Source organism: Fundulus heteroclitus, chromosome 2 (assembly GCF_011125445.2).
Source record: "Fundulus heteroclitus isolate FHET01 chromosome 2, MU-UCD_Fhet_4.1, whole genome shotgun sequence".
In the NCBI taxonomy this organism is placed as follows: Eukaryota; Metazoa; Chordata; class Actinopteri; order Cyprinodontiformes; family Fundulidae; genus Fundulus; species Fundulus heteroclitus.
The window spans coordinates 18,771,046-18,788,605 of record NC_046362.1 but is presented as its reverse complement, the minus strand read 5'-3'; positions in this window follow the sequence as shown (position 1 = coordinate 18,788,605).

The following is a 17,560-nucleotide window of genomic DNA, read 5'->3' as shown; positions in this document are numbered from 1 at the left end:
AACTGGTAGCTGCAAAAAAATAAGCCTGATTTATTCCTACTTTTCAAAAGATGGTAATTGGTAATTGATGGGCATTCACATCAATCCCATTGCATCCTGTGCATTTTGCTTTTAACCTGCTGTAATACTGTTTTGTAATTTTTAATCATTTAAATATATTTATTCTTACAGCCTCTTGTAATGGACTGCTGGAAACGTCAGGCACCCCTGACTTTGTTATCAGATGTTCAAAGGATCACATCTTTGCCAAAATGACAAAAACAAAACATTAGAAAATTAATTTTGCACCCCATGCAATGCATTTTCAGCTTCCAGCAGTGTACATTAATTAACATGCCACAGAGGACAGTGCGCATCCTTCTCATTTTCTGCAGATAATGTTATCAAAACTGATAGACGTGGCACAGATCAAAGTGAAGCTTGATGGTGTTTTCCCTCTGGCTCTTTTTGACAGGGAAAGACGGGCTTTTAAAGGGGCTTGTGACTTGCAGTTTTTCCTTTGAAGCAGATCAGCATTGCTGCCTTCCCACAATGCAGTGTGATTTTCACCGCATACTGTCTGCAGGACTCAGTGGTTTAAACTATATGGCCACCTAAAGCCAGTACAAATTTCCTAGTTGTGGAATATTTGCTCTCATAATATCAAAGCGGCCCCTAAGGCCCTATAATGCAGCAGTGTAATCAGAACGAATAGAACCAATACAGAACCTAAAAAGGTGCTGCTGTTAAAACTTATTAGGCTCCTCTTTCATGTCCCTGAGGAAAGATCAATTGCACTGAGAGCCTTTTAATATAAATATATTATCTCTCGATAGCGATATGAAATGTCAGTCTGAAAATGCTTCTCTATCACTTTATCAGTGGAAATGCAATTCAATCCAGCTACACGTTCTAAATTCTGGAGCCGCAGTGCGTTTGAATATCAATACTTTTGTCATGATCGAGCAAAAGAAATGTGATTCTTCCCCTCACGTGAAATATTCATCACATCACTATCTACTGCTGCTCAGTGAGCTTCTTTCAGTTTTAAATATAGACAGACAGACAGGAAATGATTTACTGAGAAATATATTGCTGGATCATTTCTCAGACATAGTTAATTTTTAGTACATCTTGCAAGTTCCCCCTGTAAATCCACAAATCTTGCATTCATCTTTGGTTCCTACTTTGATTAATCTTGTTGTCTGGTCTCCCTTTTATACATGAACTATGTGCAGTTTTGAATTCCTGTTGGATTCCTGGATTATGTTAAACAACAATGACAGCACCTATGTAAAGAGGCTGATTTGGTATGAAGGTGACAATGATCACTGTGGTACTGAATCTAAATCCTCAAAGATTGTGCAACTCATTTAGTAGGGTGACAAAAGAAATTAACTTTGCAAGCACAGGGCCTGACCTCCTTTTACCTTTACAATTACCTTAATTGTAATTGTAATATTGCCGCAAATTTAAGTTGTTGGAAACATACCTTGGATGTTTCCAACAACTGGATGATCCAGGATGACTCTGGTGTATAATCTCATGATGTTATTATGTGGTTGCTGTACATTTGCTGAATACAAAGCCATTCCACATCCCCTAGGTGCTCTTTTGGATTGAATTTTGGTGATGGTGCCATATTTTTTTACCTGTTGTCATGTTAAATACCTGAGAGGTTTATGGCTTTGTGATCCTGTGGGAAGTAGCCATCAGAGTATGGGTGCATTGTAGCTCTAAAGGGGTGGATGTGGTTTGCAACATTTCTCTGGTAGGCTGTGGTGTTTGAACAACCCTCATTTGGCATTAAGGAGCCCAATGTGTGTCAGGAAAATATCCTCCACTCCATTATAGTACCATCAACTGTCGATGCAAGTCAGGATGGTTCCATGCTCTCATGTTCATGACAGATTCTGAGCTTACCATCAGAATATTGCAAGGTAAATTGAAACCCATTGTACCAAGGAGCAATTTTCCAATGTGTTCCAATCTGTTACTCACCAATTTTGGTCGGTCTATTCAAATTGTGGCCACTTGGACTGTACTGGTCCAAGTAACTCCAGGACCAGCAGATTGAAAAGTCCTGGAGTTACTTGCAAAGACAAGGCCACATTCCCCCCTCTAGCATCTCTTTGGCAGAGTCTCTCATTGAAACAGGGGGAAGGAGAGGATGAGGCAAAACAAGGGAAGAGGGAGAGGGAGGGGGAGCTCCAGGAGGCATGGAAGACAAGGACAGGGCAAACAACAGGCTGAATCGTCTGATAAGAAAGGCTGCAGGAACTTCAACAGAGGAGCTGACATGCAAGTTTGTGAACTATATGTACTATGTATAACCACATGGCCATGACAAACTTAGAAGGGTAAGAAAAGTAAACACATGTAAGGTTAGCTTTCATTTTTAACAAGAGATCAGACTGCCATTAAGTGGCGCTCGTTACCCATTCAGAGCAGGATCTGCACCTCTCCAGTTAAATAGGCAATTTTTTTAAGAAGAGCAGCCCGCACTGAGCATCCTTCCAAGTGCTGTGTTCACCTGAAAAATCTAAATAATTTAATATATCTCAAATTAAACTAATACTTGGGTCAAAACTTATACAGCTCTACTTTAAACTTGCTCTAGGCATTTATTTTCTATAGACAAAACTGACAATAACTATGTCATGATGACTTCTGAATATCTTCTGAAGTTGGAAGTCCTCCTTGCCATAACCTCAGTCATTTGTTCCATCCACAGATTCTCTTTTAGACTTAAGTCAGGACCATGGCTCGCTCCAACACATTATTGCTTCCAATCAGAAGAAACATGTTAGAAAAGTTCAAAGTTACTTTAAACCTCTTTAGACCTGTATAAATAATATTGGGCTTACATTTACATGAGTGGTCAGCATATTCTCACTCCCTGACTGTCAAAAGTTGACGCTTGGGAAAAACAACCGAGTTTGCATGTGTGCCCAACGTAACGTGACGTATTTCCACGTTGTTAAGTGCAGGAAATATGTTGATAGGCAAAACTGTCCAATACAACCTTTGTGTTTGAAACAATGAAAGAGCTCAAAATTGTTATTTATTCAGTAATGTTTCAACTGTAATTAGAACCTGGTGGCAATCCATCATGGACACGACAAACAATATCGTACAAGAGTGCTTTGTTCACTATTTTTTGTTGTTCAGTAAAAACGGAAGTTCTTCTTTTGTTTGTTTGTTGTTGGGGTTTTTTTTGGGGGGGGGGGATTTGATAACTGTGCATGTCAGAGTGGTTCTATTCTGAATAAAGCCATGTGCATATATGTGTACATTATGATCGAATTAATTGATTATGTAACCATATAAACTATGCAATCCAATTCTTTTTGTTTTTAAATTCAAATACATTTCTTTCCGATCGTGAAATTTTGTGCATGTAAACATAGCTAGTGTGTCACATGACACACTACTAAAGTTTCAGCGTCTATTTAACTGCCTGTTTGACTGGTTTTAAACAACAAAAGAAAAACAGGACTTTATTTTAAAAACTACAGTAAGTGGCTCCAGTGTAGTGTGGTGATAAAAAAATTTTTTTAAATTAACAAGGAAACCGTTGGATTTCAATCTCAATTTTATTCTATAAGGCATTTGAGTGAGTCTGCATCTAGGATTAACTGGGACAGTTTGAATTACATCTTGAGTTTTGGGGCAATTCAATAGGAAGTGAATCAATCTGAGGATTAATTGTTGCACCACATCCTGAGCAGCAGACATTCGATACAGCCACAGGCAGGCTGCTTTAATGGAGCAGAAGTTGGATACTGCAGCTTAACCCTTCACAGCTTTTAAGTCCATGTCTAGTTATCACAGTGATGGTGTGAGTAGGCATTATAAATTGATTACCCTGCTACTTAATATGTTTTCTGTCTCTTTTCAAAATAAACTGATCAATTGGTTCATAAAAATTAGGTTGCAGTATAGATTTTAGTGTTAATTATCAGTCATGTAATGTCTATTATTTTTTACTGAAAGTGAGTTAATGATCTGTTGTTACACTTAATGCACTTTCGTCCTTCTAAGATCAAAACATCTTCAATCCACGTTTGAGCACAAAGGTTTGTCTTTGTTGTTGTTGTTGTAGCTCAGTTTCCTGACAGGAAATTGAATCTTAATGAACATTGTTCTTCCAGGGCAGAAGCAATATGTTAGGCAGGAATAGGCTGTCATTTGTCAGGTGTCTCTTCCAGCATTTTTATGCTTTGACCTATCACATTGGAGCTGACTGGAGAAAAGATATACTCCTGAACAAATGACCACTGTCACACAAGGGAGGAGAACCTTTAATGAGCATCTGATAGCCAGAAATGATGTTGGCATCTTTTAACATCAACAGACCTATCCCCGAACCCGGAATATTTGAATTGTCATGCCACAGCGGCCTGATTTTGAAGGTATTTTAGAGTAAAGTTAATGCAATTAATATTGCACCATATATTTGCTTTGATCGTGTTTTATAACATGAAATAAACAAAATTAATACTGTGTGTCTATTATCCATTCCCTCGTTTTCTTTAGCATTAACATTTCCTGACAGTTATGAAGCAGCAACAATGTAAATCAAAACAGCAAACGTATTGTTATGATATTTAGGCTTCATCCCAAAACTACACAGAATTTATTAGACTAGACTATTAGACTATTCTATTCTAAATGAATTGCAAAATTTTATCTCTGAACTGAGTTACATATATGTGCATGTCATTTTGTCATGCCAAACAGTGTGAAGAACACCTAAAATGAAATGTTAATTACCATGTTTTCATATCACAAAATGGTTATGCAGCAAAGTGCATTTAGAGTTTGGGGAAGAATTCAAAAGGTGTGGAGTCAAAGCTTCAAGAGCCAACGCGCAGCTGTATCCAGGACATGGGCTACAAGAGGAGTGGACGGTTGTCCAAAGTCCTCTTTTGAAATGTGTATTTTGCATTTTATTTGGAAATCAAGGTCAGGGGTAAAAGCAGAGAGGCAAAGATTCCAAGTTGCCTGAGATGCAGTATGACGTTTCCAGACTCAGTGATGGTTAACTGAGCCATGTCACCTGCTGGAGCCTTGTTTAAAACGTGTGTAAACATGTGGCACATTGATTGGAGCATAAATCAGGATGTATAAAAGTGAACGTTGCGTGAAAGTGTGCAGAAATCCATGCAAACTTTTCACCTGCCGTGAAAAAGTGCGGAAGCCACGCAAATCTTTCCAATCCACAATAACAAACCACAAAGTACTAAAACTCACCCAAATACCCTGAAATTTAACTCCATTCAGTTTTGTTTAACTCATGAAGCATCAAACCCAACGTTTTTCGTTAGTTTGTGCTTTTATGGTTTAAATCCCGACAAAGAAACTTAGTCCAATTTAGTTTCATGCAATATAGTAACACACTTCTGAAAATTATGGAAACAACCACAATTAGATAATTCCATTTTACTGCAATTTACAAGCTGTATGCAACAAAATTTCGTTCTGTACACACTCTGTGCATACAAAATGACAAATAAAGTTCTCTAAGTCTAAGTCTATAAACACGTTACATGTACTGTAGATCTAAATGAGCATAGGTTTGTGCGCTGAGAACCATAAAATGCATGTAAACTGTTTGAGGGGCTCCTTAATTTTCGCTGAGAATAAAATTATCTTCCCCTGGGTGTTTTTTTTATGTGTGTGTGTGTGTGTGTGTGTGTCTGTGTGTGTTATGTGTGCATTTAGAGCTGACTTCTCACCAAAAATTCAATATGGCTGTATACTGAGAGATTAATTCTTAACAAGTCAGGTGTGACGATTCATAAGGGGGACAATGTGGAGACAATCACTCATGTCTACAAATAGCTGAATAAAGTTGCACGTAATTGTGGAACAGTGGCAGTGTTGGTATTGCTGGAGGACGTCGCCAGAGAAAGAATGCGGAGGGAGCGAATTTTCAGAGATCCTTCTGACCTGCTGGCACATAATGATGAGTGGTTTATTAGCCGGTGTACATTGCCCAGGGCAGTTATTTTTGAACTGGCCCCTGCGGGGTGGGTTATTTCACAGTCATCCCTGAGCCAGCCATATGGAACGGCCTCATATATGTTTTTGAGATACATAAAAGTCTCCTATATTGTGTCTCTCATTTGCAGTGAGTAGCTGATTTCCCAATGTAATCTTAACTAAGACTGCACTCATAATGCCATAATCCTGCTCAACACTGGATTATATTATAATTATTCTCATTATAATAGTTGTGTTGGGAACAAAATAAGAGCAGACTGTGCATAATGGCTGACTGGAGGTGCATAGATTAAGTCTCTGACTGTCTGACATGGTTATTTGGATGGTGCCATTGTGGGTGCCTTATGGATATTTATACTGACTTGCATATGTATTTAGAGATGGGGACAGGGGATTAGGATGTATGAACAAAAAAATGTGCTGTGCTGCACATTGTTTTATACATCTGACGTTGTTTTTTTTTTTTTTTTTCAAATTTCTCGGCACCATCAACTTTCAACAATTCAATTCAGGTTATTTATATAGCAGCAATTCACAACACATCATCTCAAGGTTGACTGGCCATGAAACTTGTCTGACCTAAATGCCATAGAGCAGGGATCTTCAACCCTGGTCCTCAGGGCCTGTGTTCTGCATGTTTTAGATGTCTCTGCTCCAGCACATCTGAATCAAATGATTGAATGATCTCATCAACAGTCATTGGGGGCAGCAGAGCCCTGTTAATCAACTATTAATTTAATTCAGTTATGTGGAATCAGGAAAACATCTAAAACATGCAGGATAGTGGGTTCTGAGCACCAGGGTTGAAGAACCCTCCATAGAGAATGTATGAAGTTGTCAAGAGGAAGATGAGAAACACCAGACCCAACAATGCAGTTGAGCTCAAAGCTGCTATTAAAGCAACCTTGGCTTTCTTGCCACAGCAGAACCACAAGACTATTGCCTCCATGCCACATAGTACAGATGCAGAAATTTCTGCAAAACAAACCCGACCAAGTATGGAGAGAATATATTGTCCAGTACATGTACATGCAATTCAGCAGGCTAACATTTCTGTATTTAAAACGTTTTGTTTTTTTTTTTTACATATGACTTTGAATTAAGATTATTTTTCATAAACTGTAAACCATGATCATCCAAATAACCTGAAATAAACACTCAAAATAAGAAATTCAGAGTACAGTGAAGGTTTGCTTTTCACTTTTTAAAATAAATTCCCGAAATAAATGAACTTGGCATGATATTTTGATTTATTGAAATGTACCTAAACTCGCTCTGCAATTCCTTTAAAAGCAGACCATTTTGTATGGCTCCATCAATTATCCACAAATAACAAACGGTCCTCTGCACTGGTAACTAATTCAGTGGTCTTATCTTGAAGCCTTTCAGATTAAGATAAATGGGTCAGTTTGAAAAGTAATTAGCTAACCTTAAAGCCAATGTGTTCCTTGAATATCTCGTCCTTATCACCCTGAGCGCCTAACGTGAAGCTGGCTCTGTTTTTCTTTGTTCTTCTTCAAATAAATCTCTTTGGGGGAACAAAAGCGTGATTGATTTGCTATACTGTCTTCGCTCTGTTCCTAACACTGTTAAAATATCTTCTTGGAGTAACAGCTGGGCAACAATGAGAGAAACTACAAGACACTCTGCCATACGAGTCTCCAGTAAGGGTTGGAGAAACAATTAAAGACACTGAGTCAGTGACTCAGACAACGCCTGGATGAAAGTTTAAAGCATTGCACTGACAGAAAATGTTCCACAGAGAGCGTATTGTCTCTTTGAAGGCTGTAGACAGATTTATTGCAAAGGCGTATCAAAGCAGGCAGGCCCTCAGAGATAAATACCTCCATCTATTTCTTTTTTTCCCCCTCTTGGGAAGATAAGCACCCAGGTTTATGATCTAGCCGTGCAATTCAGATGGCTTATTTTCTGCCTCAAAACAGACTTTGATTATTCCCAGTGGTTATCTAGACTGGAGGCTTGTTTTCTCTCTCTTCCCCATCTAATTTATGTAAAATTATTATTTCTCTTAGCTTAGTGGACACAGATCCGACATCATGTACACTAACAAATGTATTGGTATCTGCTTTTAAAGGTAAATAAAATGTATTCAGAATCAGAATCAGAATCAGAGATACTTTAATAATCCCAGAGGGAAATTACTTTTATTACACGCTCCAGATATGCACATATATCACATTCAAACAAATGTAGAAGCATTGCACTCCTTCTCTGGGACACTTTTTCACATAGTCTTCATACAGTATCATATCTTAGCCCATGAAGCACTTATTATTGCACTTACTGTATTGGTCACTCATATATAATTTAGAAAGTAAATCCTACCCCCACTATTTCAACTGTTCACAATTACTATAAAGTCTGATAATGGCATCAGTGGCATTAAAGTAAAATAAAAAAAAATTATGGTTTGGCAGTTGTACAGAGTGCTCAGGTCTGGTCACAGCAAACTCACCAAACACCTCACCAAAAACACAATGCGTAAGGTTTCAGGTCTTTTGAAAAATAAACAGAACATCTGATATTTCCCATGCTTTACTATAAACTTAATTTAAATGTGCTCTATATCTAAAGGGAAACTGCAGTGCTTCCCCTCCTCTTCTGTCAGCTAGCTATCTAGCTGTAAGGTATCCGGTGAATGTGTCTCCATTTTTCTGTTCATAGGACATACTTAAAATAATCATGGAGTCTATTACTTCTTATTATGTTGAGCACTGGAATTTGCCAAGAGCCAACCACGACTCTCCTTCAAATAAGTGTTACTCATCAATGAGCTCCTTACATTGAGGAGTACCAGTTTACAAAGCAGCAGCCAACACTTTGCCTTTAGTTTCTACTGGGGCAACTTAACCTGGTTCCTAGAAAAGTGTAGCATATCCATTCAGCAACTGACTTGGGGGAATGTCCTGCAGAAACAGTGCCTGAAGACTTTGACTTGAGTTTTTATTATGAGACTCCAGAGGTGTTAGGTAATACTGTAAACAATTCCTTCGTTTGTGCTCAGTGCTTATGCGTACATAATACTCTGGATTCAACATAGGTCATGTTTTAGAAGGATGTCCATACAATTTATTTTAAGAAAGAACTGAAATAACTTCTACATAAAAGCATATCTAAAATCATAAAATTGGCTCTGTACTAGCTTTTATTTATGACTGTAAATACATTCAATTTGCTCTTATCATAAACCCTTTTTTTTGTTCATACTGCAAGGTACGGTATCACTGTTTAGCTGAAGACAATGACAATGTAAGAGTGTAATGTATGTGAATGATGCCGGAGATTTCCAGAGCTTTGCTCTAAATGCCCTGATTATGAAATCAATGTTTTAATCACTCCCTATGGTGTTTGTGGTTGATTTATGACATTATGTCTGTTGTTTTGTGTGTGTGTGTGTGTGTGTGTGTGTGTGTGTGTGTGTGTGTGTGTGTGTGTGTGTGTGTGTGTGTGTGTGTGTGTGTGTTTGTTTGATACTAGCCACGTCTTAATTTCATGCCCACATTTGGATTGTGCAGCTGCAATGACTCGGCTCTGCATAAACAAAAAGGAGGAAGGAAATTTCAAACAGTTGGCGTTAATGCGCGGGGATTGCTATTATGCTGATGTATGGAAATCAGGCTTGTGTTTTGTTTCACACCATTAAACTTTCCCAGTAAGAAGTCCTACGTTAACAAGTAATTTGCATCTTAAAGTGCTTCATGTTGAATACTCAGTACTCTCAGTCTATATGGAGTGTTGAAGTTTACTGGGAAAACCACACAGCAAAGATGAAGGCGTACATATTGTAGCAGCACAGGGTCTGCCCTAAAAAGACTCATGATAATAATCCAGTCATTAATGGTGCTATTCCTGTTTTTCCCCATCATGCATCTGTGTGATGAAGATTCACTATGTCAAGGGTGGCAGTTTCAATGAATGATACCCCCTTGTCTTCTTGTGTTGAATCTTACTGTGGTCCTAATTCTCATAGGGCCTTGAAGCTCATTATGGTCAGTAAGGTAAATAATTCCACCTGTGTGAAAGAACACCTCAGTCTCTACCTTATCCCAGGGTTGCACACTGGCGGTGTCCTCCATTATCTCATTACTACTTCTTGGTGTTGGGAAATACTGGCACAATGTCACTTCCAAGTGGCCAGTCACAGGTCGGCCTCTCTTTCAGCACAGGTGTTCGTGGCTGTAGACCACACTTGGGCTAATGCGGTAATAAGCAAAAGAGGAGTTTAGGCCCAGTTCCACCAGCTCGTATTAGCCATGCATCTCAGGGCTCCGCTGACTTGCGAGTGTTTCAGGAACAGTTTTTTTTTTTTTTCATGATCAGCCAGGGTTCCTCAGGTGAAACTGAGCCGACTCGAGAAGGAGTTTTAAGTGAACACACTGCTTTTCAGTGATTGGCGTGGAGAAATTTGATTTTTTTTTTCTCAGAGGAAGTCCATAATAACTGAAGAGTGACATTAATATTAAGGACCACTATGAACAGAGTGGGTCAAACCAATATATTATTTTATTATTTACAAACCATGAACCACAACTGAAGGGGAAAAAAAATGCCCCTCAGCTGTCTATAACCAGATGCCCTGTATCAGATACATAGATTTATCAAGGCTTTCTCTTGTTTTACAAATGCAAAAAGCTGTTAAGTTTGTGCCCATCTGTCCATCTCATGTGGTAGAAGGCAGCGCCTGTCTGCCTTTCAGACTCAGATCACCCAGGGGGAGCAGCAAGGTGCACTCACAGATGTGCCCACTGAAAGCAGCTCAAACTTGACCAATGTCTGATGCTCTCTCCACTGAGACAGCCTAAGTATCATCACGAAATCAAACTGATAAACATAATTTCAGTGTGGTTAAAAGCTATTAACATGTTCTCCTTATTTTAAATTATTTTTTTTCTTTATTTTTTTTCCCCCATTGTCCTGTCTAGCAATGTGGCAATAGGAATTGATGTCTCAATGCCAGATAGAGCTCGACAGATTTTGCTTTTACAAGTGGAGCGAACAGCTTTTGCCATAGTGCTCTACTTGATTTATGCTTGTAAATAGCTTTATTGTGATTCCTGCAAGGAGAATTTCAAATTATATGGACATTACAATGGGAGAGTAAAGGAAGAACAAGAAGTGAAAGAGAAAGAAAAGAAAAAAAAGAATAGAGGTGAAAGAAGGAGATAAAAGGGAGAGAATGATAAAACCTTCTTTGTCTGCTCCATCACCTGGAAAGAGACACAAAAAGAACAGCACAACCAACAGACATAAAGCAACAGATACAATCGAATAACACCTAGATGCCATTGCTAAATCATAAATATTATTATGTAAGCTTACATGTGTAATGTGATACTTGAAAAAAGAAAGTGAAAGAACATAAATAAATAAATAAATTATAAGATTATATTATTTTAAATTCTAACTTTGTGTTTGTCTGATCTGGCACAGTGGCCGCTATACGGGAGCTCATATTGGGCAAGGTCTGAAAGCTTGCACCGCTGAGACAGCCAGGAAAGTCAGTTCCAATCAAACCTACAAAAATTATTTCACTGCTGTTAAAAATTTTTTAAGCTGTTAACATTTTCTGCCCCGGCATTACCTCGCTCTCCCCAGGAGCTCTTCTCTCTCTCTCTTCCTCCTCTTCTCTCTCCCTCTCTCTCTCTCTGCTCGCTCTCTTCTCTCTCTCTCTCTTCTCTCTGACGATCTATCTCTCTCTCTCTCTCTCTCTCTCTCTCTCTCTCTCTCTCTCTCTCTCTCTCTCTCTCTCTCTCTCAAAGCAGATAGCAGTTCAGAGAGGAGCTGTGCCGTATTTTATTATGAGATGTGTGATCCAGATATTTGAGCTAAAAGGAGTCTGGTTGGTGTAACTGCGCCTCATGTTTTGGCAAAACCTCCCCACCTTAGGAGGCAAAACATGGAATGTCTTTTTGTGCAGGCAGGCAATGGATTAGGTATCAAGGACAACATTTTCCCAAACACTGGTGCAGGAACAACTGATCAGGAATTCTCACTCTAGGGTTGACTCTTCAAGTGTTTTCAACGTGGATCCAGTGCCGTTGCAAGCTTGAGCCATGCATTGTTAGTATTTACTTGGCGGGAGGCTAGGTCTTCCATGAAGATTGTCTAAAATCTCACCACATATGTAGGGTCTTCCACAGAGACCTTCATCACTTCACACAGGTGACAGAGGCAGGCAGTGCTAAGCAATATATTTAGGCCTGTCCACCTAGAATTTCAGCTTTATACCTGCAGTTCCTGCATACTTTCTAACCTCTGCAGCTATTCCCATTCTGGTGGAATCAGCACAACCAGTTTGTGCCAATATTCGTCCAAGGTTGCTACTATTGGACCATGATTGCGGCTCAGGTACTTGATAATTTCCAGCTTAGAATTTCACTGTGTTGGAACGTCTTGGATCAGTGGCTTCTGCTGCTGTGCCAGGGCCGCTTGCTGAGCTTGAAACGGCTTGCTGTTTGCTGCGCTGTCTTAAGTAGTCAATAATTTTGCGACACCTGGCCATCACATTTGCAAATTCACCATTGGAAAGGGTCATATTGATGCCTCTTTGTTGTATCCTTCAATTTCCCACTCGTGTTCCACTGTTTGAAAATGTGTTGTTCTTCTGTTTTCATTACGGTTAAAGAACCCAGGTGTGACTTAAATCTCCAGGTTTTAGTCAATTAACATAACAGCAATTATCATACCCAGATAATTGCTGTTACTCACAGAGTTTCAGGGGTCTGTCAAAGCAACATATTCCACTGAAGCCAAATCTTCTTCCTTCATATTTTTTTAGTATCATAAAGTTTGTTGATTTTAGTTATTACCGTGCTTCTCCATGTTGACTTGCAGAATGCATGAAACTTCTGCAAGGCCCGTCTCCTCGTCATTATTAGTCGGTCTACAGTCCTTGGCTATCCATTTGGCTGTCAGCTTAAGGCTTGAGCTGCTTCGGTGAAAAAAATCTATACTTCCTGCAATGTGAGCAAATCACATGTTTGAGGATTATTCTCTCTTTGTTTTTTTTTTTATTCTCGAACTGTCCATCCAAGGGGCCATCTGGTCATTTGGATTCCTTTACCTCATTCATGTTAGCCATGTTGTAAGCTTGAGTGGAAGAGCCACCCACCCCGCTCAGGAGTACAAGAGGTGGGTGAGAGAGCAGTTTTCAATATTAAATGTATACCTTATTTTTTGGATGAGAAGTCACACTTTTTTTCATAGTTTGGCCGATCCTCTACTTATAGTCATGTGCTACTTATATATCAAGTTTAAATGGTAATTTACATTCACCAGTATGAATCAAGGAGTAAACATTACCGTCTATAGCCTCAAGAGGACTCGTTAGGCATGCAAAAACTATCCTGCTCCATTGCCACTTAAAAATTCATTGAAACACTAACTTATAGAGAAAAAACACATGTTTGTATGTTGTTTCACCGTGTCAGTATGCATTCACGCAGCGGAGCGTTGCGTGGTGCACCTCGAAGTGCCTAGTCCTCGACAGGACCCTGTTATTAGGCTGTCTGTGAAGGTAATAACAGCTAGCGCTAGGTTAGAGATCTGTTATCCGAACGGGTTACAACTTTGCTGATGCATGTGAGCTTTATGTTGTATTGAAACATCTGTGTCGTATTCTTACCTTAGTACGTAGCACAGTTATTTAGACAGGCTATTACGTTGAAATGCGCTGGATAAAACCTTGCCGGTTGGAGTGGCTAATTTACCTTATTCATCTTCCCAGGTACATTCCATGTTATTTAGCCGGTTGTGGATGCAGCTGTGTAATTTAATAAATTGGCATACCAGATTAAATATCAGTTTTTAGTCTTGGATTGTGTGAAATAAATGTCTAAACAAATGTGTATTGTTCAGCGTGACTTAAATATGTTTCCTCTTTGTGATGCATTTTTTGACTGATGCAACTTATATTCCACAGCAACTTATAGTCTGAAAAATATGGTACTTGCTTTTTTGGCTATATATTTCAGACATTAATTTGTCTCCATATAACCTAATATTTTTGCATCTTCTTTAACATCACCTAAATCTTTTGGTCTTCCTGTAGGCCTCCTGTCTGGCAGCATTGTATTTATATATGCAGGTAAAAAAATTGGAATATCATGAGAAAAATTTATATTTTTTGTCACTCATTTCAGAAAGTGTAACTCATATTATATAGATTCATTACACATTGAGTGAAATATTCTATGTCCTTATTTTTCTTATTTTGGCACACCAATAATGAAAACACAAAATTCAGTGTCTCATAAAAGTAGAATACTACATTAAAGTTTCAATAGAAATGCTATTTTATACAAAAATGTGAGGCTTCTAAAAAGCTTGCTAATTTCTATGGACTTAATACTGCACGCAATACTTAGTTGGGCTTATTTTTCCATGAATTGTTGAATCCATTTGGTGTGCCATGGAGATCAGTCTATGGCACTGTTGAGATGTGCAGGTCAGGCAAATTTGCTGGTCAAGCACAGTAACACCATGGTCATTGAACCAGGTTTTTATACCTTTAGTAGTCTGTCTATCCTGGCAAGCCATATTGAAAATGTGTAGCTCTCTCTGTTCTGCAAATTATATATGTGGTACTACTATCAAATCCATTTGGGGAAATGAGGGACATTCACCAGAACTTTCCAAGCTGATTGGATGCAGCAACAGCTGGTCCCTGCCTACCAAAGGTTGGTTTTAGCCAATCACGGTATCAAATTAAAACGTAAGCAGCAGATACCAGGAGAAACCACAACCAGGTAAGCTGGTCAAGGATCTTTTTGGTGTTCTTCTTTCAAAGACGAATAGTGGATTCTTACTAAACAGATGTGATAGCAGCAGCGAGGCAAGCGTCCTCCTGTACTGCCATGTAGATGTTGGTTCAGATGCAATGCTACTCTGTGCCTCTTCACCCTTCCTCCAGTTTCTGGGTGTAACGACTGGATCTGACAACCTGGTATTCAAGCCAAATACGGAGTGTGTTTTAAAAAGTTTATTGAAAGGAATGGAGCAGATGACAGGCAGGGAATGGAAGCAAATACAGGAGCAGGCTGGTGATGGTAAATGGAAAGCAGTACAGGTGAAGACGATGACTGAAACTGACTGACCAAGTGATGAAGACGAGTTGGCGTGAGAAAAACCATCCAACAGGATCTTGAACAAATCCACTTAGCAGGAATACTTGACCAGAACAGCAGGCTGTGGGCTCACCAGAAGGAGGAGAGCTGACAACAGAACCACACAGATAAGCAGAGAATAGGAATGACAAGCACACAGTCACTAGTATTGTTCCATCAGTGAGGGTAGGTCAAACACAGGGTCTGGCAGGCTGAGCTGACAAGAACTGGCATACAGGCAATGCAAATGAGACGTTCTGACAGAGAATGACTGTGGAAGGCAGGTAAGAGTAGGCTGAGAAACGGGTGAGCTGACCTGAATCTAATTAGCTGCAGCAGGTGAAACTAATTAGGGTAAACTGAGTGGTGGCATAAACAAAACAGCCCAAATCGTGACACAGGGACCTTGATTTCCACAAAAAATGCTTACTTTAGTTAATCGAAAGAGAACTCTGAACCACTGAGCAACACTCCAGTCTGTTTTCTCCTTAAATCAGGTAAGTCACTGCTTCGGTAGTGGCTTCACACGAGGAATGTGACATTTGTAGCCCATGTGCAGAAGTCACCTGTGCCCAGGGTCTCTTAATGTGCTGACTCTAGCCTCAGTCCACTCCTTACATTGTCCCCCCAAACTATTGAATGAATTTAGTTTGAAAAGTCCTCTTGAAGCTGTGGGTATCCCTGTTTTCTTCCACTTTTTCCAATTGGGCTTTTTCTTTTCACTCAACTCATGAATATGTGTCCATACAGCACTCTGTGAACAAGCAGCTTTTTAGCAATAAGCATATGTAGCTTCCCCTTCTTGTGACAATGACTTCTGTCAAGACAGCAAGTCTTCTCCATGATCTATTTCATGTATAGAAGAAATAAAGGCTCATAACATTTCACTCTATGTAATTTATAGATAAATTTTTTTACACATTCTTTCTAAAATGAATGTGAAAAAAATTCCACTTTTTCACAATATTCAAATTTGTTGAGATTCCCCAGTATAACCCTTTGAAGCAATGGTACCTTCTTTTCATACCAAAAAGTAGAAGTTACTGGCTTGTATTTATATTTCGTGTTATTTGTTACACACCATAATAATCAGATATTTCATAGTGTATAGGGTTGAAATTATGAAATGACTCATTAAAAACATTTGTTTATTTACAGTTTATTTGTCCCTGCCAGTCTAGCACAGAACACTGAAATTGTAGCTCTGTAGGGAAGTTCAACAATTATTTTCAGAAGCATATGTTGCTACTAGATAAAAGCTTGCGCACGCAGATGAAAGGCTGCACCTTCCTTCCACTGTGCTTCAAGGTGACAGGAAAGCAAGTCATTTTCCCTCATTTGGCTTTGCACTTTGTCTCACACATAATGAAAGTTTCAAAAGACAGGTCTTATTTAGTTTCAGGTTTTTTTCAGCTTTAATTTATTTCAGAGGGGCTCTTGAGTTCTGGCTTGCTCTGTCTGCTGCAGCGGTGGTGCAGGTAATAGTCTGTTCTGTGCTCCCGACTGAGGGTCAGGCTCTTTAAAATCACAGCACAGACAAGAGGACCCTTCAGAAGTGATTTAAGAAAGATGCCCTGTTGTTAATGTGGGCAGAGAAAAACGGCGGTCAGGAAATATGCTGTTATTTAGGTGCTTTTTTTTCACACCCACAAATCCACAATTGTATCAGATGCCGAGATCCTTTATTCAAGCTTTATTGAATGAATGAGGGAGGAGGAGAGGCTCGTTTAGCTCATGGTTTTTGATAAACTATGAAGTAGTCCTACCGAGGCAATTAATTTATCTTTCTCTTTTTTATAAACAACAAATCTATGCCGTTTTACATAGTTTCATTAACAGATGCCAAAGTTGTCACGGAAAATTGGTCATACATCATTGATTAGCTTCTTTAATTAGTGTTTATACACTGTCAGAAATGACAGACTTTAGTTCCCCCGTGGAAATACTATATAGTAAAATTGATCCTGTATATTATACTTTATACCTTGTCATATTGTTTGTGCTGTAAAGACTCAAGTAGACAGAAGGAAGGGATAATCATGTTGTAATATATGTTTAATCAGGAAAGCAAAACTGCAAATTGGAGAGGTAAACAGGAAACACGAAGGTCCACGAGCAGGAATGGCTAGACAACAGAAGGATGTGAAAAATACAGGGGAAAACTGGAGGACTAGATACACAAGCAATGTTTACTGTGACTAGGAAGTGAGCCTGCTTAACTAAATTACTGAACATGAAACATCTGTGAAGAAAAAAGGGAGACCAGTGAAACCTGCTGAACAGCAACTAAAAGCATAAAACTCAAAGAACTGCAATAAATCAAAAACTAAGACAAGAGCCCAATGAAATCCATCATTAAAGAAACCTGAAACCATTTTCCAAAAAATTATGACATTTCTAGCCTGTCCTTGCTCTAAAGTAGTCGTGCCGAAATTACACTTGCATTC